The sequence below is a fragment of the Mugil cephalus genome, chromosome 13 (genome assembly GCF_022458985.1).
Source record: "Mugil cephalus isolate CIBA_MC_2020 chromosome 13, CIBA_Mcephalus_1.1, whole genome shotgun sequence".
Classification (NCBI taxonomy): Eukaryota; Metazoa; Chordata; class Actinopteri; order Mugiliformes; family Mugilidae; genus Mugil; species Mugil cephalus.
This window is the reverse complement of record NC_061782.1, coordinates 8,341,766-8,363,239: the sequence shown is the minus strand read 5'-3', so window position 1 is coordinate 8,363,239 and position 21,474 is coordinate 8,341,766. Positions and strand designations below refer to the sequence as shown.

General features: G+C 45.5%; 1 protein-coding gene across 5 annotated transcripts in view; it reads right to left on the bottom strand.

The window, feature by feature from the left end:
• LOC125018713 (signal-induced proliferation-associated 1-like protein 2) overlaps positions 1-21,474 on the bottom strand; it is a 79,283-nt gene that overhangs the window by 53,337 nt on the left and 4,472 nt on the right. Inside the window, exon 1 of one of the 5 annotated variants that reach the window (XM_047602899.1) lies at positions 9,070-9,351. The exons of the other annotated variants lie outside the window; for them this stretch is intronic. The gene's annotated coding sequence lies outside the window, so the exon portion shown is untranslated. Of the gene's footprint in view, positions 1-9,069; positions 9,352-21,474 lie in introns of those variants that run through there. 5 annotated transcript variants of the gene reach the window in all.

The window sequence follows — 21,474 nt, the reverse complement described above, 5'->3', positions numbered from 1 at the left end:
GCTCCAAATCAAATTAAGCTTCATTTGAAAGCTCTGAAATCAATTCACAAAATCCCTGAATCGATTCTTTCTACGCATGCCATTTCCTGCATCCTGTCATGAGATATCTCTTGAGACTGGTTTCGTATGACTGGTCCAGCGAGACGGCGCAACGAGATTAGTCCCCATGTGACGGGGATCCAAAACACGTCAGAAGCTCCGACTCTTAGGGCTCAGCAAGGCCTGAAAGCTGATGTGTGGCAGCATTTTGGATTTAAAAAGTATGACGGCAGAGAAAGGACGGATAAAAGGAAAGCTGCAAGATGTGCCAACCAGTGGGAAAATGTTGTGGAAATACCACAAATCTGCGGTACCAAGATATAAAACTAGTTTTGTTTGAATCTCTTTTCATAACTACGCTAAATTGTTCTGAAATGGAAATCTCAAATCAGATCCCGTAGCTGAATCCACTGTTCCAACCACTAAATGTTCAACACCTCAAGGCAACATGTGATTGATGTGAAGGTCTAAAACAAACAAACAAACAAACAAAAAAAAAATGGGAAAATCCCCAAGCAGCTGATCACATGTTTGACTTCTCACTGACGGATATTTGGTTTAGATTTATCTGATCAATCAAAACTCATTTCAGCCCTCTCACCCAGGCGTGACGGAGAGATGCGACGATAGCGCCCGAATGTTGAACTGTTGACTGAACGCTGCCCTTTCACACTCACAATTAAAGCAAGTGACATCAAAATGTGCCACCTGCACAAACAGCTTCATCAGTGGTGACACTCCAACGGAGGCTTTTTACGGATGACTGGGAACAAGAGGAACAAAGAAACTGACATACTGTAATCTCAGTGCATAACAACAAAACAGCATGAATGACTTCAAACTGTTGCGTGAAAAAAAAGCGCAGCTGAATAACACAGAGGGGAGTAATGCTGTCAACACTGATGAAACCGTTTCGGAGATCAGAGCTCAGTGTTTGTCGTTAACCGTTTTGGAAAAAATACAGCATTATGTCACCGCTTAATATTAAAAATGGGACTAAGTGCAAGTCCGCGATAAAAAAAAACATCCGTACATCTGTAGTAGTCTAGCCTAGTCTGTTTATGTACAGCACACATTCCAGTCTCTGTGTTTTTCCTGCTACATGGGGTCAACAAAGGGCGAGCTGGTGTTCATTTTTAATGTCGAGGACGGGGCAGGAAAAGTCTGTGAACATGGCGGTTTGTGTTTCTCTTTCCCCTCTTATATTGGCTGCTTTCCCTGTGACAGTGATTAATGCACACAGTTGTACCAAGTCTCATTCCACATCCCACCCCCCCCAACTCACTCAACCAACAGAGAGTGCCACAAGCTACTTGGTCAGCAGAATCTTTGCTTCAGTGTGACCCCGAAGGAGGCTGTTTTCTGTCCTTTCCTTTGTGTCTGTCTGTAGAAGGCAGGCGGCAGATGGAGGGGGTGGGCGGTCTCCTTTACGAACAGCTCCTCGCTAACCGGAGTAATGCATTGCCATTATGGGTGTTTAAGATGCACGGCCTGGGTGAACTGGGGGAAGGGACGGAGATGGCGAGATGGGAGAGAAATAGAGGCCTAATTACAGTAATGAACTCATTTTCTGTCTCTGATGTTGTATAGTCTGTCTTTCATCTTGGTTCATCCAGAGAGGCGCCCCAGTGCTTCTACCAGGTCTTAAAATAATCCTCTGACATTGTGGCCTGATTAAAGGCCCTGGAGATATTAATACGCTGTCAGAAAAGCTAACACGTTCTGTCCACCGCGCTGAGATTAATGCTCTTCTTTTACTAATAGGCTTTTTTCACCAAAGCAGGACACTAGACCGGCCGAATTCTGTTCTCTCGCATCTACAACTTCTGCGCTCTGTGTCAGTGATATCATGAGGATCACACCCCACTGACCAAATCTAGTTTTGTTAGATTTTTCATCTCTGCAAACAATTCTAATGTTTATATTTTGGGATTCATCTGTGTGACACCCCACTCTTCAGCTACTTGAGCTATTAGTGGAAAAAAAAGTTGAAATTTTGCAAATTAGATTTATGGAAATGAAGTCATAATGCAAGGATGTTCTACAAAACAGCCCTGCATACATTAGCACTGTAGCGCTATTCCATGCCAATGTGCGCCACATTATTAAGACTAATCCACTCAGAGATGACAGCACTTGGGGAAAATTAGGCAGGTAGCGTACTCTCAGGAAGCGGGACCGCGTCATTAGGCCTCTGAAAATGTATTCTTAGGAGGAATGTTGGCAACGAGCTATGGCTTCAGGTAGCAGTGCTTCGCTGAAAAGCTAAACATGTCATGTGATGACACGGCCTATGGTTACCTTTTCAAAATATCTCGCACTGAATAACACAGTGAAGCTAATCTTGCACAGACCTGGTTGTTGCCAATGCAGGAAGTCACCAAGAAGTCACGATAATTTCAGCAAAATATCACCATTTGCATATGTCTGGCCATCATAGGCACAATTTAACTACATCTTTCAGCCAGCACGACCACTGTGCATGATTATAATAATATTATAACAGCACATAAAACTTTTATATACATCTTCAAAGCTGAAGCAACAACACGTTGTGGCCTCCAAAATGGTCAATTACCTTGAAACTATGGTTCTCACTTCCTTGAATTTTCTTCTAAAATGTGGGATCCTCCACAGTGTCCAGCCGGTTGCACTTCAGGTCAAAGTCAAACATGTTTATTTAGCCCCAAACAAGCGGCAGGGCCACTCCGAGACCCCCGGGTGAACACAGGGCTGCAATTACGTCCAATTATGTTTAATAAAGCCTTGTGTAATTGAGCCATAATAATGCTCCTCTGTCCTCCGCAGTGAGGAAGCAGTAGCTGGCCCTGTCCCCAAGATGCCTCGACCTCAGGAGCCGAGGCCAAGCCATGATGCAGTCCTCCACCCCTCCCGCAGTCAAATTAGGGTGCAGCGTAGGTTGGAGGCCAAGATGATTACACCAATTTTCCAGCTCATGGACTTCATCATATAATGAGTGAGGCAGTGTTACTATGTGGAGTAAATTTACAAATCCTTCCCAGCGCATTTACAAGCCCATTTATTTAAGTTACCCGTTACCTGCCTGCTTATGTTTAATGCGGAGGAGCTGCAGCCCTTTAGACATTTGGATGTGTCACACTGTGTTCATCATCAACACAGCGGAAGGAAAAAATCCAGACAGAAAGCAAACAAACCTGAAGGCAGGTTTTTAATGCTCCACTGCCCATCACTTGATTCCTCTGTAAACTTACAATGCAAACAACGGAACACATTCAGTGTCACTCCCCACTCAAATGTGATCAAATCACATTTTGGCCTCTAAGGAGCCGATTTAAAACAACGTGGGAGCTCCGCTTTCAATCCTCCATTGTGAGCAGCTGTTCAGGGCTTGTGGCAGGAACGGGAGGGGTGCGTGCAACGGTTTTTTGGCCGGGAAAGATATTAAATTCATCACCCTTTGCAGTAGGAGAATGAGGGGTTGCATGTGTGGAACCAGACACAGGCATCTCCGACCTGATGAAAACATTTGTGTTTCCGCTTCGCTGGAGCGATTCTTTACCTTAACTGGGTTATTGCAAAGAAGAATGCGAGGTTAAGGAGAGAAGTGGAAGTGGTGAAGCAGGCGAAGAGAGAGAGAAAAAAAAAACAGAACGGGAGTTTTGCCAAACTCGTGCTCAAAGAGATTCGTGCAATTAAACCACAGATCCAATTAATTGGGCAATATTATCCTTGAGAGTTCATTACTAGGGCCTGGGAAACTAGGCATGCCACCTTCCCCAAGTGCCTCCATAACCAGAAAGGACACTTGTAAAGGGGTGTAAAGACTGTGTGTGTGCGCCACCGCTCGCGCTAACTGGGGCCATGAAAGTAGGGACCAAAGAAACCCCAAAAGCACTATTCAATGTCTTCCCCTTTCATCTACTGCTTCCACAATTCAACCTCACAACAGGGAAGAATCTCCCACCAGCTGACACTCAAATTAGCACTGATGCTAAAGCCCTGCCATTAAAGAGCGAACCCTCCCCTTCGCATACACCGCGATAACTCAAGTCTATCTGGGCCGGTAAGAACCCAATCATCTAACACCACCCTCCCTCATTGTGCTCAGACCACCAACTGCACACCCTGACGCGCCAATATTGCCGGCAGGGAGTAATGCTGAGATTTTAATGGCCAGTGTGAATGGAGGGTCACACCCTCAGTAGGAGGTAAGGAAACCAATGAAATGAGTTCCAGCCAGCTGCCTTATCAAGTCTGATATGTGGAAACGGACATAAAACCACATCAAGGCGAGCGATCCATCAAAAAAGAATTAAACAACCGCAAATGCTCAATGTTTATTTAGGTTAAGTGGGGTTGCGTAAGTAATAAGCTACAGAATTAAAAATAATACTTCACTAGTGAGCAATTTCACTGCATCATGCATTAGAGAGGATCTAGGGATCTAACTAACCAGTCGTCAGCCCACCACTCCCCCTCTGTAGCCCACCCTTCTTTTTCTCCTGACTATCTGCCTGTCATTCCGAGCTCAGCTTGATTTGAAATAAAAATTGGCAGGTCCTCAAAGGCTCGGGAAGTAACTGTGATTTGCGAGTGGCAAGGACACAGAAACAGATACCCCAGACTGTGTAGCTTTATTAGAACAATAAAGTTTTCGGAGAAGATGATTTAGAACTGGTCTGCGTACTCCTTTGCGACAACAAAAAAAGCGAGTAAGTTTTTCTTTTGTTTCACCAGGTGGCGCACGCATGGTTGCACACTCCTCCTCGGGCTGCGCTCGCTACTGTGAGTGCGAATGGATGGCTTGAATGACAAAAACGATTTTTTCCCCAGGAGGGATTAACAAAGGTTTGTTCCTTAAACTTAATAAGGAAACAGACCTGACAGATTACTCTTTTCGGCAACAAAGAAGGGAACACATGCCAGCTACTTTGATGATGTGCCAAAACAAGTGACCCCTTTTATTAAGAAGCTTCCCCCATTTACTGTGTTATAACAGACAATCCATCACACTCGGGTAACACTCCAACGCTCCCACTGAGCAAACCTGGACAAAGAAATGCAATATCTTGGTGTTTTTTGGGGATTTTATGGTGTATTTGGACCATGATACGTGCTGCTTCATCCAGTATGTATGCTGTGTAAATACACAACGGGATCCAAACACAACAATGCCATTGTTAACTAATTAAAAACCCAGTGAACCAGATTGTGATAACACATCAACAAGTTTTGACCTGACTTTTGCCGCTGTGGAAATGCACAGCGTGCTTTGCTGGAAACCTGACCTGCCACCTGTTGGAACACTTCTGTGTTTGACTGTTCTACGAGTCTAGGTCGCTCAATCTTTTATTGCTCAACTGCAATCTTATCTTTTTCTCCGACGGTTTGCATGTGTGCGCCGTGCGCCGTGTCCCTCCGAGCTGAAATCTTCCACTGAAGGCAGAGTGACTAAACTGACATGATCCAATTTACCTGGCGCTGGCCACAATCTCACAAACACATGTGGAAGGCACATGCCAACAGAATGATGGGCATGACAGAAGCAGGGGGAGATTGAGAGAACGTACAAAATGCGACAAAAGGGGCTGGGATGTGTGCACATGTGCGTGCGCGCTTGCACAGGGATCTCAATGGAAACAGCTTCTGGAGAAAGACAATTAGAGGTTTTTTTGTTTACATCTCAGTGCACACAGACCTGAGTTGACCCAGCAGCAGAAGAACAATCAGTGGAAGAGATAAAAAAGGAGGCCAGACAGCAAAGAGTAAACATATACCCTCAGCAGACTCATCGCTGCCCTAACGCAGGGCCTCAAAATGCACCATGGGAAATGCCTGTATTCACTAATGCCCAGCCAATGCCCCAGGTGCATGGACCTGAGGAACAATGCAGCTCTCAAATAAAAGAAGAAGAAGAAAAACACTTCATCCACTGCAGGAGTCTAACCTCTGGCCTAAGTGCAGCTTCAAAAGGAGTCTCTCCGTACTCCGTCTGCATTTTGATCTATATAAAATCAAGTAAATATTCTTCCACCTGTTTCACTTCTGGATCAAGAAGACTAGACAGGAATCTCTGCAAAAAAACGAGAACAATCTCTGGCACTTCATACCAGAAAGATTTCTATACTTCCCAGGCAGCTTAACAGCTTTCCACAGATAAAAGAGAGATAGATGCAGCAATACAAGAGACCGTAGCGTATCCAGAACATAAATCTGAAACAAAGGCAAGTGGACACGTTGGGTTTCTCGTAGATGTCGAGTTTGCTTTGCGTCACGACGTGAGACAAAGTCATGACTGAGAAAAAACCTTCACAGACAAGAGGCTATAGAGATATTTTCAGAGCTGTGCAGTGAGATATCTGCTCGTGCGGCTGCAGCACTAACCCGAGGTCACTGCCCTCCCAACAGTCATCTCACCACACCTCATCTGTCAACAGCTAGCCTCTCACGCATAAAATTTAAACAAAAGATAGCCGTTTGCTTTGCCACAGACAGTGGCGTTTATTTCCAGCCTTAAGTCTTATCACGGAGGCGGCTTAACGCGAACACGTGTCTGTTTTCCTACACCACCGCGCCCTGAGTCTGCTGCGCTTTGTGCTGCTAGCCGTAGCTCCGTCTGGAATGTGCTGGCTACAGCTGGGCGTGAAGCGCAGGGGTCATCCATGACCTGACTCCATTTCACTCGGTTCGGTGAACTGTAAGTATGTGCCCGACAGAAAACTGCAACACGGTGAATTCTTTTCACTTCCTCCGCACATTTAAATCTCATAATATCTACCATATGCTCCGCTAGAGATGAAGACGGAGGCTCAGCCAGGAGAAAGGGTTTCAAAACACTGCCATTGTGTCCACAAGCCGGTGAACTCAAAAATAGGGGGAGTCAAGGTAAATCCAATTATGTGTATACTGATCCTCTCAACATGACTGCACATAACTTTCATCCGTTTCTCTGGAAACTTCACTTGGGTCTTTCAGAGTTATTGATCATATGTGGTGTGGTAATTTATGTTCAGGTAGATGGTTCAAATGCTTTAAAATGAACGAGATCGTAAAATTGCTCAAAAGATCTGACACCAGGCTGCGACTTCATTCAGTAACTAATTTATAACAATAGTTCGAGAGCAAACACACAAAGCACCTTGTGAACTCGCTCTACTGTTCCTAAATTCCAGTGCCAGATAATGCATTAGGATGACAGCCACTGATAAAATAAAATTACAGCTGCGGCTCAGGAATGATGACCTTTGCTTGCCAAGATTAACATAATTACTAACAGCAATCCATCAAGTGGAAGCCTAACCACAGTCACTGCGCTGATGGTAGTGTCAAATAATCATACTGACAAGGTGTGGAGCTGAGCTATGCATCTAAGTTATGTTCTGAAAATAAAAGAGCCCCTGTTCTTTAGTTGGAGCGAAATATAAAAGAGCACAATGGCGGCGGTGCTGGCTACACGCGGTTCAGGAGACGAGCAGGCCTCCTCCTGCTTCCAATGAAAATGGGAGTCTCCTACCCTGTTGCCCTGCCAACTGGCTATCTGCCCAGCGCCTGCCAGGCAGCACACTGCTATTGTCCTTTAGTTGTTTCAGGGTGATCTGAGAATTAAAATAGACAGGACAACAGATTCTCCCTGTTCAATCGCATGGGGACAAAGAGACGGTGCCGCGGCGAACGTGCGTGCGCAAAGCACCCGGTTAAAAGATTTAAGTGACGATGTAAACTTGGCTAATGACAAAGCGGAGAGTCCCCGCACGGATACAACATTAATGAATACTGGAGTCATTAGAGGGTGACTAGCACTGCTACCACGAAGCACTTAGTTAAATGTCCATTAACATTAGGTAACAACTAGCACGAGTCTCACACCCCCAGACACACTTAGTGTGCATAGTTTTAGACGTCGCTCCATAAGTCTATTCAGGTCTCGCAGACTGAGGCTCCTGAATGTTCCCAACAGAAGGAGACCGTGTTTGTTCTTGGCTGCTCCAGCGGAGCCCCGCGAACAGAGAGCACTGCGCCGTGGCCCTTTTCCAAAAGGGACCATCTGTCCCCCAAACTGGGCCTAACCACGGCGGCCCTCGCTGCTATATGGAGACGGAAAGGGACGAGCGGGGTTGATGTGGCCCAGCAGGCCTCCAGAATAAACCACCACCTATTTCCATCAGCGCACATCCCCCCTCTGTCACTTCCCAGCAGCACGCTGCTTTTCCCAGCTACCTCCACACCGAAGACAGCCTGTCGGCACGGACCGGCCTCTCGGGGAGAGGTTGAGACAAATGGTGAGAAGAGGGCTCACATCATGCAAAAGGAAAACTGTTAAGAGAGTGAGGAGTTCAGATCGAAAGCCCCGAGAACATCTCCGCCTCTGCTGCTCCGCCGAGGTCAGTCAGGGTCCAAATTGTCACATTATCGCTGAGGAGCAGCGCGGCAAAAGGCGGAAGTAGGTAAGCTGTGCGACACCGATTGAGAATCGACACAGCGACACGAGCACGTTCACACACATCTGGGGAGCAGCTCTCATTCTTTCTTACCCGCAGACCGACTTCAACATGTGTCAATGCCGTGGACCTTCTCTCCCTCCTCATACTCACTTCAGCAGTTCTTTTTTTTTTTTTCTTTTCAAAGTTTGTTTTTCTTGCTCTGCCTGGTGTTGCTGACAGAAATCTGGAGTAAGTGAGATAGTTTGGACTTCTGGGCAGCAGCTGAACGCGCCACAGCTGACACAGGATAGAGTTTAGCCAACTGGAGGATGCAAGTGTAAGATAACTATAGGGAGGATGGGAGACAGCACAGACCCAGAGATGAATCACTCAATTCACTCTGCAAGAACTCTCTGTGCCACCGCTCCCCAGAAACACACACTAAAAATTCCCTACTACTATAGGCAAGACCACTCATACCAGTGTCAAAAAGACTTTAGTCACTTTATATGATGCTGCTGCTGCTTCTGCATATAAATGCAACTAAAATTAAGGCCATCTTTGCAGTTTTTTTTTATGAGAGCATGACATGGGAAAAACATCAGATATCAGCAGTTGCCGCGCTTACCCGATTAAAATAGTCCATTTTCATCAGAGCCATACATCAGAAGACACAACGTCCCGTGAGTCACTGCGGTAATGAACCCACTGTGGAGATGCTATCCAAATGCATTAAATCCATCAGCCACTTGTTGAGCACCAGCCAGCCCGAAACACGCAAAGAAAGGAGAAATACACCACACGTCACAGCAGAAAGCCTCTAAAATAAACAAGAAAACCGCAACTCTTCCTTCTGCTTCTTCATCCAGTGACTAGTTTGGGAGGAAAACGGGAAAGCGCAATGCGAAAGGAGGGAAGAGAAAAGTAAAGACGAGTCTGGCAGCCATTGGGGAGTCAATTTGGTGAAATGCATACAGCTGCCCCTTAATGCACACAACCCCCACACCCCACCCTCGTGACAAAGACACCAACAGCTGAATGAGACTGCATTATTAGCATATGTAAGGGAAAGTAGGTGGCTATGCTGGATGCTTTTGGGGTGGGGGCCTTGCTGAGTGTTAGCAGTTGGGGGGGGGGGGGGGGGGGGGCGGTGGACCATGACATTCAAGGCTTCTCGGGCTGACAGGAAGGAAAAGAAAAAAAGAGGGGGAAAAGCTATTGTTCCCGAGAAAAGATCCCCAGGTCAAGCCCGTGACCTTCCAAGTTTCTTACGAAGGCTGACATTTGGAGCAGTGGGAGATGGAAGAAGCCACTTATCTATTCCCTGTCCTGTGAACTACAGCGCGGCGCAAGGTTTGTCTGACGAACCCGGCCTGCAACCATGACCACCTTAAACACGCCGAGACAACAGGAGGAATATAACCCTTCTTTCCACTGATAATCCATCTATCCGTATACCATATGCTAAGCATATTTTTTTTTACCTGCAACAAAGGCTGGAGCAACAGACATGAGGCATGAATGGGAGAGCTTGTTACGGTCCTAAGAGCAAGGAAGAAGAAGAATGAAAAGGGACTCTGCAAAGCTTTTCAATCTAGTGATTTGTTAAAAAAAAAGAAAAACAGTAACAGGTTTAAGGGTCTACACACACCGGGCCAAAGAAGTAGGACCAACAAAGTCCCGTCTGATGTACTGCCTCACATCTCCTGATAAAAGCTGCACTTAAACGCACTGTGAAGCCGACAGCAGGCTGACCGCTGTGTTTTCTGAGCCTGCCTGGCAGGAGATAAGTCGGCGGTCTATCTGCAAGCTACATGTGCTGGTGTAAAATTCAACTTTTGACAGAAGACTTCAGGTAACATCAGGCATCTACTGCAAAGTGTTTGCAAGAAACTCTCACAGACAAACAGCTACCGATCAGTCGGCTTGGCTCTAACTTGGAGTTAGTTACTGAGAGACACTTTTATGGTTGAAATCTGTGAGGCAGCAGGTGAAATGTGAACGTTTTTCAAAAATATCTCAGGCATCTCTGAGTAAAATACATTTAACTGCCGCCTTTTAATCAAACAGTCTTTATTTATTTATTTTAAAATGCTCTTTTGCAATGCAGCACGTGTAAGATGCTTATGTAAAGCTAGTCATTTCAGAGGAAGTCTGTCTTCCTTGGACACATAAAGGTTAAATAAAGAACAGCTCAGTGAAGTAACTCACTTTTGATTATACATTTCTCCTCTTGTATAATGCGACATAATTGAGTTTTGGGGAACTTAATTGGAAGAACCCAAAAACAGTGTCATTCCAGCCACTTCCTGATGACTGCTTTGCTCTGTCTGCTTCTGGCTGGAGGAAGAAATGTGCTAATAGCAGGAAATGACAGACTTTAATCAAGCTGAATGAACTGCAGCGAGCGCAGGTCTTTTGTGCCACGGCCTGCTTTGATCCGGCCTCTGCAGGCAGGTTCTCGGCTTTGATACGAGTCGAGGGGAAGGAGCGACTTTTATTTGCAGAGTGGGAAGCCCCAGGAGGTAACACTTAAGGAGTTCTTGTCACTGCGTCCCAGCAAACAGACAAACTATTCATCAGCCTACACATGTGTGCAGCAGGGCCTGCGGAGAAACACACAAACCCACAAGCGCTGCTCGTTTGCACATGGACGTCCGGGCCCGATGGGTAATTTACATACCGAGGCAAGTCATTACACAAACGGATACACATGCAGAGCGATCTACATTCACACAACCCTAAAACAACATCTTTCACAGCTCGTGTTTCAGATGTTGCACAAAGGAGAATTCTGTTTTAAAAAAAAAGAGACCTGGCTTTCAGAGAAAGTGTTGTTTTTATCTTGCGAGCTATTTGTTTTATTCCCACACAGATTAACAAAACGACTATTTGTACATACATCTCTAATGAAAATTTATGAAGCTTTGGACTTTGCAAATTAGGAATGGTAGTACTTTTGAGAGAGACACTCACACAGCAGCACAGCAGCACAGCAGTGCAAGGGCAGCTGCTCTATTAATGCAAAACTGACACCAGCTCATTTTTAATGCATTCATTCGAGGGTGGTATCTTCTCTCCTAACTCTTCCCAAAAAGCAAATACGTGTATTTCCTAAAATATAACCACGCTGGTGAAAGGAGAGAAACCAGTCAGCAGCTCAATGGGACATTTTCTCCTGTTTTATCAAAACAAACGAACGTTTAACACGGAGCTCGCCGCTCTTGTGTTATAACACAAACTCACAGTTTGTCATACGTAGGTGGAGTTCAGTCTATTCTTAAGGGTGACTCTTGTCATTATGCGGACAACCTGAAAAGCCAACTAAACTCAGCACGGCGGTGTGGAAGCCATTGAGCCCTGCTACAGTACGTAATTACAGTAAACAAGCTAAAACAGCATAATGTGGAAAGGAACAAAGACATTTGCTTGATTGTTTCCACCGGGGGACATTGATTAATCCTTGAGGAGAAATGCACCTGTATCTGCTTAAATTCCACTCTTTATTTTTCTTTTTTTTTTTTTGAGAGAGTGCGACACGATTGCCAGGCATGTGATGCATTTGCTGTCCAGTATTTTTAGACCTGCTGATAACGGCATGTCGTGGTGAGACAAGTTTCTCTTTTGCAGAGAGGGACAGGAGCCGTTAAGGGAAATGGCCAGTTCCTCCTGCAGAGAGGGAGGCAGGAATAGCAGCTGGCAGGCAACAGGCAGACACAGCATCTCTGAATGTCACTTCTCCCCTCCCCTCAACGCCCGCCTCCCCTGCTCCTCTCCCTCTCTCCACGGCCTCTCATCCTCTCAGTTTTGTCCTGTATCCGTTGTCTGAATTCACCAGAGAGCGGGAGGCCGTGCTGCCTCCGCCATCCGTCCCCGCCGCTCCATCTCCGCGACAGAGGACGAGCGTGAAAGAGAAGGGGGTAGTGGGCGCACGGGGCGAGGGGGTGGAGAGTAAACAGCGGCTTCGCATCCTTCCGCGTTGTTGCTAGGCAACTTTTTCTGCGTATGACAGCCCTGAGTGACAGCAGACCTCCCCTGTGAACAAAGATGGAAAGTTGAGGGAGAGAGAACAGGGGGAGAGGAGCAGGGAGCAGCGCAGAGATGAGTGGCGATCTGGCGCATTCGGGGGAAAGCGCATTGTTGTTTGAGACAACACAAACACGACACGCAGAAAGGACGAAATCAATAGCCTATGAAGATAAAGGGGAAGCAAGATGATATCAGACGTGCGAGAAAACATCACACATGTATGGACCTGGAACAGGAAGGGAGATAAATCTGGGCAGATGTGGGGTAATTAACAGAATCAATACACACAAAAGCGCTGCTAAAATGTTTTCTTCCATTTAAATAACAACACGCTACAATTTTAAGTTCCCTTGTTTTAGCCGGTCAGTGCTCAAAGCCAGACACAATGGGTGAAACAAATATGTGCCATTTGAAGGTTTTATCAGGCCAGAAAGGAAGAAACTATTCTTTAACACGCCCACAGTAGCTTTGAAATTATTCTGCAATTACTCTAAGCAACTGTGTTTATACCAGATAAAGTAAACGTAATTTCTGCTGCTGTAATCACACTGCAGAGCAGACTAATAGATTAACGTTTGAACGTCACACTGTTGCCACTGGCAGGCTGACGATGTCTTATCTAAGCCCAGTTTATATTTTTTTGCAGTTTTGAACACGCTCTCTCATTACCTGCGAACATATGATTAGGATCAGTGAGAACCCCCTGAGGCAGAGCGCTGGTGTTACCGCAAACTATACTTTGCAGAAAGTTGCCAGGCAGTTCCGGCCGTGCACTTTTGGTGTGGAAGCACGGATGACGTGTTTCATCCGAAAGGGGACAAAATAAGTGTTTCTGATGATTGCAGGGGCTAAAATTAGCACGTGAATAATAATCACTGTCCGGAGAGCTGCTTTTCTCTGGGAGTTTGGCAGGAGAGGGTGCGCTGGAAAGCAAATCAGGGGTGCTGCAGCGCTACGGATTTGCGCTAAGGGAGCAGGCGTTCATGCAAAGGAAAGTTGACACTGGAAACCATATCGCTAATAATAGAAAATTGGCAAAGTTGCCAGTGTTTTTAGACGGCCGCAGATGATGCCAGGTGTTTGCAGCTCAGCTGGCTCGAGGACTGGAAAGCAATGTTACAAACAAACAAACAAGCAGTTAAATGAGGCTACAAATCCACAAACCTGTTGATGGGTTGTAGGTATTCGCAGGGAAAGATTGTAAGATTGGAAAAAAAAATAAACATCTAAGACAATCAAAGAAAGATGAATTTTTTTTGTGAAGTGAAATCTGGCCATCTGGAGCATATGTTCCAGTGAAGCAACTTCCTTCTGTAATTAATGACGTTCTCCAAAGGGAACAGTCTGATTAAGTGAAAACTATTCTTATTCTCTACAGGCAATGCTTCCAGAGCTCCTAGAGAAATAGCTCTGATAGAATTCCTGAGAACTCGCCGGCCCCCGGTTTGTCATACAGCTGGCATCTCTTTCGTGGAGTCACTTTCAAAGCTATTCCCCTACAAGTGGCATCAAAAACATCTGTTTCCAGGGCAGCCACCCACATGAGAGATTGCCCAGCGTTGGCAGGATGGCCTGCAGATGTAGGCAACAACGTGTACATGCAAAACCCCAGACAGCCGCAGTGTCACAGTTAAGGGAGAAATATGCCAAGAGTCACAAAATGGGAAGGAGAGCGAGAGAGAGAAAATAGCGGCGCAAGATTATACTGAAAAATTACAAAATAGCTCTAAAAAGAATGAGGAGAACCTGAACAACAACAACAATGATGGGTTATAGTTGGGTTATAGTGAGCGTGAGCAGAATAACTAGTAGTTCCAAGGCCGTACTGATGGAGGTGCAGTGGAAACAGATCTGACCTCCACCCCGTTGAAAGTGGAGGGGCCTGGTAATGTCTGATGAAGTAACAAGAGCACAGCTATATTAAGGCTGCCATGTCCAGGTCGTAAGAGATGCACTCTGCTCAGAGCAGTGTAAAACAGTGTGCATCATTAAGGGAAGTGTGTTTAAGTACTATCCATAGCCCAGTAAAGAGACTGCCAGTGGGGGGAAGAGTGCATGGAGGGAGGCAATGGTCTGAGTTATTTCCATTCCCTCAACCCGTTTATGGAAATATTATGGGAGTATGGTTCAGTTCTCACGGAGGAGGAAAAGATTTGGGGAGTGAGTGAGTGAGCAAGAGTGAGAGACATGAGAAAGTGAAGGAGCGAGTTAAAGAAAGAGAGGAGGAGGGGACTGCAGAAACGCTGCTTTTAGCTGTTTTCTCTGGAAAAGACCTTCCTCTGTGTGTGTCCTTCATTGTGCGGCTCTCCCTCTGGCAAAGGCCACAAAAGCCCCCATTTATCTATCCTGAGCATCTAGCCTTATTGAGAAAAGACCCTGAAAGGCGGGCGGCCATCACATGTGCCAGGGTGACATGGCTTTTCCCTTGTTAACACTTTAGTCTTGCACCCAGAGTGCACCCAACTCAATCTCCTTCATAGTGAGGGATTACTCCTGTCGACAAACGGGGGAAAAAAGAAGTAGTACATCTGTTCTATATATTTGCATTTCTTTGGTTGGGATCACAATGCAGCACTTGACTCGATGGAAAGCGAACATTCTCAGTCAGGCATGAGAAACCCACCCCATCAATGAGGCCTTTTTTTTTCCACCCTTCGGTTTCTTTAACCGGGGTAACAGCACATCAAAAGGGGCAGCCTGCACAAAACACAATCTGTCAGCTCGGAGGCCCGACGGTTTAGCCGGTTTATTCATGATTCGCTCTCATCAGTTTCTATTTACTCAGTGTTCTCGGGAGCAGAAAGGGGGACCAAGTGCAATTTTAGGACATCGCAATGTGTGCCATTCAGCGATCTGCGGCTCTAATTGCAGAGTGAGAGGAATTTTCTACATCTCTAGCATTGAGGCACAACAGCTGCAGCTGGCATGGCATGCGGTGGGCGTGTTCGAGGGAGGTGTGGCAGCAAAAGAGTGTCAAAGACTAACCTCCCACTGAGAGCCACCCACGCGAGCACACCTTTGCATAAACACGAGCGAATGCGCGTACGTGGCGCAATCGCGTTTTTATGCTTTTACGGCCATTTACAGCTTAACAGTGTTAATGGGCGCGTCAAAGCGTCGGGGGAAACACTGTGCTCTAAAATTTGCCTCCCCTCTCTACATCCACTCATCAACACATCCTTGATCTCACTGATTTAGAGAGGAGTCAGCTGCCATGAACAAAAAAAGCCGCACTCAAACGCATGCAACTGTCCCGTTCATCCAGTCAACGGGACGTCGTTAACCGTAAAAAAGTACCGACGGGAGGAAAGGATATGAATGCCTTCACTCCTTCTTACTTCCACGTCTTGTCCCCATTCTTGTTCCCACCTCGATGCGCCGTCATCTCACCATCCCCCCCTTTCTGAATGCGAAATTACCAAAAAGCGTCCAGGGAGATGAGCGCAAATGAATCTGTCTCTTCCACCAGGAGCCAAGTGCACCCATCCAACCTGACACCAGGGCCTCCAGTGATCGAGTGACCCCTGCCCTCTAGAACCGATCGAGGCCAACGATCTGACGAGGTGCTCTTATGAAAGGGGGGAGGTGGGCGAAAAGCGTAAATCCGAACAGTCATAAGGGGACGTGGCTCCACCGCGCGCTGAGGTCTTTCCTGGTGAATGCACTCAAACATCCTTTGGCGTTAATATTTATGTAATTCAGGATGACATAAAAGGACCAGGAGTGAGATCCTTTAATGTACTTTGACCTCATTTGAGCGGAGATCAGACGCGAGATGAAAAATGTGCACAAGAGGGTGTCTGACCTTAATCACAGCGCTTCGCTTGACTTTACAACGGCATCCCAAATAAGCACACATTTCCTTATTCCTTATCTCGAAACTGCAGCAGGGCTCCGAAGAATGCAACCAAGACGGCAGCGTTTGGAGAAAGCACCTGGTGCTGGAAGCGGTATAACTTACGGCCGCTCGGTGGAAAAGGGGGAAAGTGGCGCTTTCATTTCTGCGGCTTGCTAACATTATATCCTGCGGGGATCGGTGAGGTGAATGACACCCACAGGTCGTTACTGTAAACAACATATTTGTCAACATGCCTGGTTAATAGGAGATACAAATAGACTATGTATCTATCTGACCTCGAAGTATGTGAATTCACAGCATACTGTCATCCCCGGGAAACCACACACAGGAACAGTATTTAATATTAAATCAATAGCAGGCTACTTCTGACAAGAAACTCCCGAGGCGAAATCCTGTCAAGCAGAGCGCCACCGCCCATGCATGCCTTTTTCAGCAGATTTGACGGGAAACTTTTTCATTAAATCCATCATGCTCTACAATAAGTAACCATAGGTGTGTGTGCTGTTGATTGTGCAGAGGAAAAAGTGTGGCGATCAATCAATAGCATGTCTGCATGGACTAACCATGGGACCAGATTTATTTGAGCAGAGGGAAATGCAAAATGTCTCCACTGGGACCTGAACTGCCTTTTAGTCAAAATTAAACTAAATGCATTGACAGAGACGCTCATTTTTCTCTTTGCGCTCCCTTTGAAAATGTTACACATCGGCACGTCAGAGACTGCATTTCTGTTTGTGACCTCGCGATAGCCAGTGTGTGAATTTAACTTTTAACTTTGTGTTAGGCGTATTAAATATGCTCCACCGTGAATCGTCTGTCAGTGTGTTAAGAGCCCGCCTTGACCTCTGAACTTTGTGTGTTTGCGTGTTGCTACTAAACACAGATTATCTTGACGGATGAGAAAAGTGTAATTATACAGCTGCTCCTGTGGTCAGATACACAGCACCTGGCTGTGTATCCAGCACTTGTGTGTTCGTTTTGTTTCATCCCAGGCAAATGCAGCTCGGCGCTGAACTGTATGTGGCCCTACTGTCCTGTTTACATTTCAGAGAGGTCCTGAGGGCTTCCAGTAAACATAGCCCAGGGAAGGTAAGCACTGAATGAACCCAGTGTAGCTGCTGGGCATTGTAAGGATCCCATCCAGAGAAATCTGCCTGGGACACTGTTTGCCCCGATTGTTGTTATGTAATCTTTTCCTTTAGCTCCTTCTTCTTGTAAGGCAGCAAACCCATATAAAGGCTTCAACACTGCCCCTCGAGCTCTGGCTCCCACAAACCATCCCACCCCCCGTGGCTAACCTCCAAAACATCCATAGCAGCTTTCAATACACTTGGCCGAAGTGGAGGAGGGGAGCAGTTGATCTTCCACATTGACGGACGGGGAGATTACGGAAGCAAGAGAAAAGAAGAAAACAGAAAAAATTCAGGCCACTGTCGCTACACATCATTATCCTCCGTCAACAGCCTTTACAAATCGCATAAAAGGAAGGCTAGTCAAAATGATGTCGCAATGAAAAGATGAAACAACAACAAAAAAAAAAAAAAATGAGTAAGATGGAGGATACTGCTCTAGCTTCAAATTAGCTCTGCTTGGCTGGGCCAATGCTCCTCAAACAAATCACAGCGCTGCTGCATCCCCGAGTACAGGGAAAGGCCAGCACGACTGGCAGCCGTGCACCGTTCAGATCCTCGCTGCTTCCGCTCTACTTTGCGCAAAAGGGCTCTCGAACTGTAGGATCTCAAGACTACAATGTCTTTGCTAATAGAAAGTTACAAGCACAGCCCAAAGGCAAGACCGTGTACAGGCATCTTAGCGTTTGGTAAGTGGATATATAAAAAAAAAGAAAAAAAAGAAAAGAAAGCTACATAGTAATGTCCTGGTTTAATGGTGTGCATAATTCAAAAGCATAATCTCAACCGAACGAAATCAAAATATTTATATATTAGGTATATCCAAGCAAGTGCACTGTTCATTTAAGTCAAATTAAGCCCTGAAAAACAGGCTTCCTGGAAGAGTTTCTATAAGGTCTCTGAGAAGCCAACCGTTAAACGACTTTGACAGTTTCCCCGCTGTTGTCAAACAACAGTTAAAATAATATGTTGTATCACACCACATGTCTCTGCGGAAAGAAAAATGCAAATGGCCAAAGTTGGGGGGGGAGTCCCTGGATACGCGAACTCATTATCATCTGATTTATGGACCAGTGGAAACACAAACAAGAATAACATCCTCCTCCCTGAACGTCTCATCAGCACATAAGAAAAAAAAAAAAAAAAAGAACAACAACACAATGACAGATTACAGACCTTGAACAGACTTTCTAATTTTTCTCATGTCAGTGGGCTGGCAACATGAAAGGAACTCACAATAATACAGACACTTTCTCATAATTGATAAAGGGCTGTTCAGGAAGAAAAAAAAAGCTCCCTTCCTGTAAAAAGGCTGATATCAAGAAAAACACTGCACATTCACTGTGGGAACAAAAGCATAACATCTCCACACAATCTCAAACAATGAGCACAAAGGAGTAATACTCCGCTATGAAACATAGATTGTATGTTACTTCAGCTAGTCGCCACTCCTCAGGCACCACAGTGTCATGTCCATTGAAGCAATCCTCCTACTAATGTGGATTAAACTGAATTCTGTCATAACCTTGTAGTGGAGGCACTGCAGTGCGCTGGTGAGGTTAAGTGAAGGATACCGGCCCCAGCAGCGACGCCTCAGCGGCTCAGACGCACACATGCAAACACACTAAAAAGCAGAGCTCTTTAGGGCACATCTGTCACGGCTTTGCTCCATTTGAGTTGTTAATTACAATTATCCTCTATCAGAAACACGCCGGTGTACTTTTTTACGCTTTAAAACAACCCGTCCGCCGGATGTTTGCTCCTTGGCTCACCTTAGGTCGATTTGACAGTCAAGGGCACAGATGTTTGCACGGGGAGGGAGGAGGGGGGGAGGTTGTGCAGTATTGGCCTACATTTTAAGATTATACGGAACCAGTTTATTGTACCTTCGAGGCACGGCGTGACTAACGCTACATAAATGTACAATATGAAACAGAAAATCCTATGTATGCTGGAAAAAAAACCATGAAGATAGCATTGTGACATGAAGTCACTATTTCATCTTTTTATCTCTGAGTATGTTTGCCGATAACCATAAATATACTCACTTGCCAGTTCATTAGATTTAGACAGACTTTAATGATCCACAGGGGAAATGAATTGGTCATAGTAGCTTAATTGTTACCAAAAGATCAGCTGTTAAACAGCTGGATGGAGTAAGGACTACAAGAAGTTCTGTATTATAAGGTATTATAAAATAACAGTCGTGAACCAAAATCCATTTTTATGACATGAAAAAAAAAAAGTTGTCTCGGCCCCTTTGCCTGTTTTTTGTTATCCATCCTCCAGCTGTTTCCATGTACATAGTTCTCTCATGGGTCAACAAACAAAAGCAAATGACGGTATATGCACTGACCAGACGGTTTATTAGGTACACTAGTGTAAACAAACGCACAATCCTGCACTAAACCCCCATTTATGACTCTTTAAAATCTTCAGTTTATTATGAAACAGCATAAAGACGTGGTAATTCAACTGATCCTAATGGAAGATGCAGTTTGCGGTGCTGTTAACTGGATTGAATTAAACACTAAAGTGTTTCTGTTACTTAGCCTAGCCCACTGACTAAAATTGGGTTGTTAAAGTAATAGAAACATGTGTCTGCAAAACACAATACAGTTCAACAGTACTACAAACCGCAGGCTCCAAAATGAAAACGCGGTTGAACCAACAGCCTTTTCGCAGTCATTTTAAACAAATTCTTCACAAAGTGACACATATCCTAAGGTTTTAATGAATAGACAAGAGACACACAGAGAGGGAAAGTCTACAGAGTCTGTAATGGCATGCAGTCTGGACTCGGGCTTTATCATCTACGCCCAGCCCCGTCCATCCATTCAGACAGACCCTTTCTTTTTCGCTACAGTAGGGAGGAGGTATGCACAGCGGCACTAAACCAAATCCCTTCTTATCTCCCACTGGAGGCTGGATGTGACTGCAGAGGTCAGTCGTTCCCGATTGTCTGGGCCTGCTGAGGGGAACACAGGCCGAGTTAACCCCATGGGTCACTGCTGGTCCTTGGACCTCGTTGGCCATCGGGTTAATGACTGGCCGGCACTCATTCTCCCCATTGTGGCCCAGTGAGAGACATGTAGACAAAACATGTAAGGAGGGTCAGCAACTTTCGGTGGCCTTTTCCCCAACATTCCTGATATAGACACTAATGAGTCCCTAAGGGAACAAGGGGGTGCAGACATAATTCATCCTGGCAAGACACATTTTCCTATATATTTCACTACGTCGAATCCATAATGCATGACTGTGATGTCTTTTGGAGTGATGTTGTTAAATTATTTGCTTGGTGAAACAAAGAATGATCCTCCCCTGCTCACAGCTCTGACGAGTGGTATTTGTTCTGCTGCCCACTGGAGAGAAATTCTTACAAAAAAAAGATAAGAAAACAAGTATTTGAGCAACTAGTGGAGTGAGATGTGCAAATGGCAAAAAACTAATGAACACACGGCTTCTTCACTAAACTAGACATTTTACTATTGTGGCTAGAGGATTAGGGATTTTTCCTTTTAGAGGAAACTGTACTGTTATATTGTAATACAATGTTCTGCTGGGAAACTTTTGGACCTGACATTCGTGTGGATGTTACTTAGACATGGACCACCCACCTACACCAGACAAGACACACACAGAAAAACGTCTAGTAACAAGTCAAAAACATGAAAAACAGCACAAGCTGTTGACCTGGCCTCCAAACTCACCAGATCCCAGACTGATCGAGTATCTGTGGGATGCACTGGAAAACATCTCGATTCACAGTGGCCCCTCCTCTCAACACAAAGGCCCCCATTAACAACATCCTGTTTTCCAGACACCACAGGCCACCCTCATAAGACCCATATCCATTCTCTGACGGAGAATGTTAGTGATAAACAAACGGGAATCGATGTTACTGTTTTGGAGGCACAAGGGAGAATGTGGTCATAATGTTATGCCTGATTCGTGCATATGCATGGTGACTGTCAGAGCCGCAGTGTAAACCACTGTTGCACTATATATAATC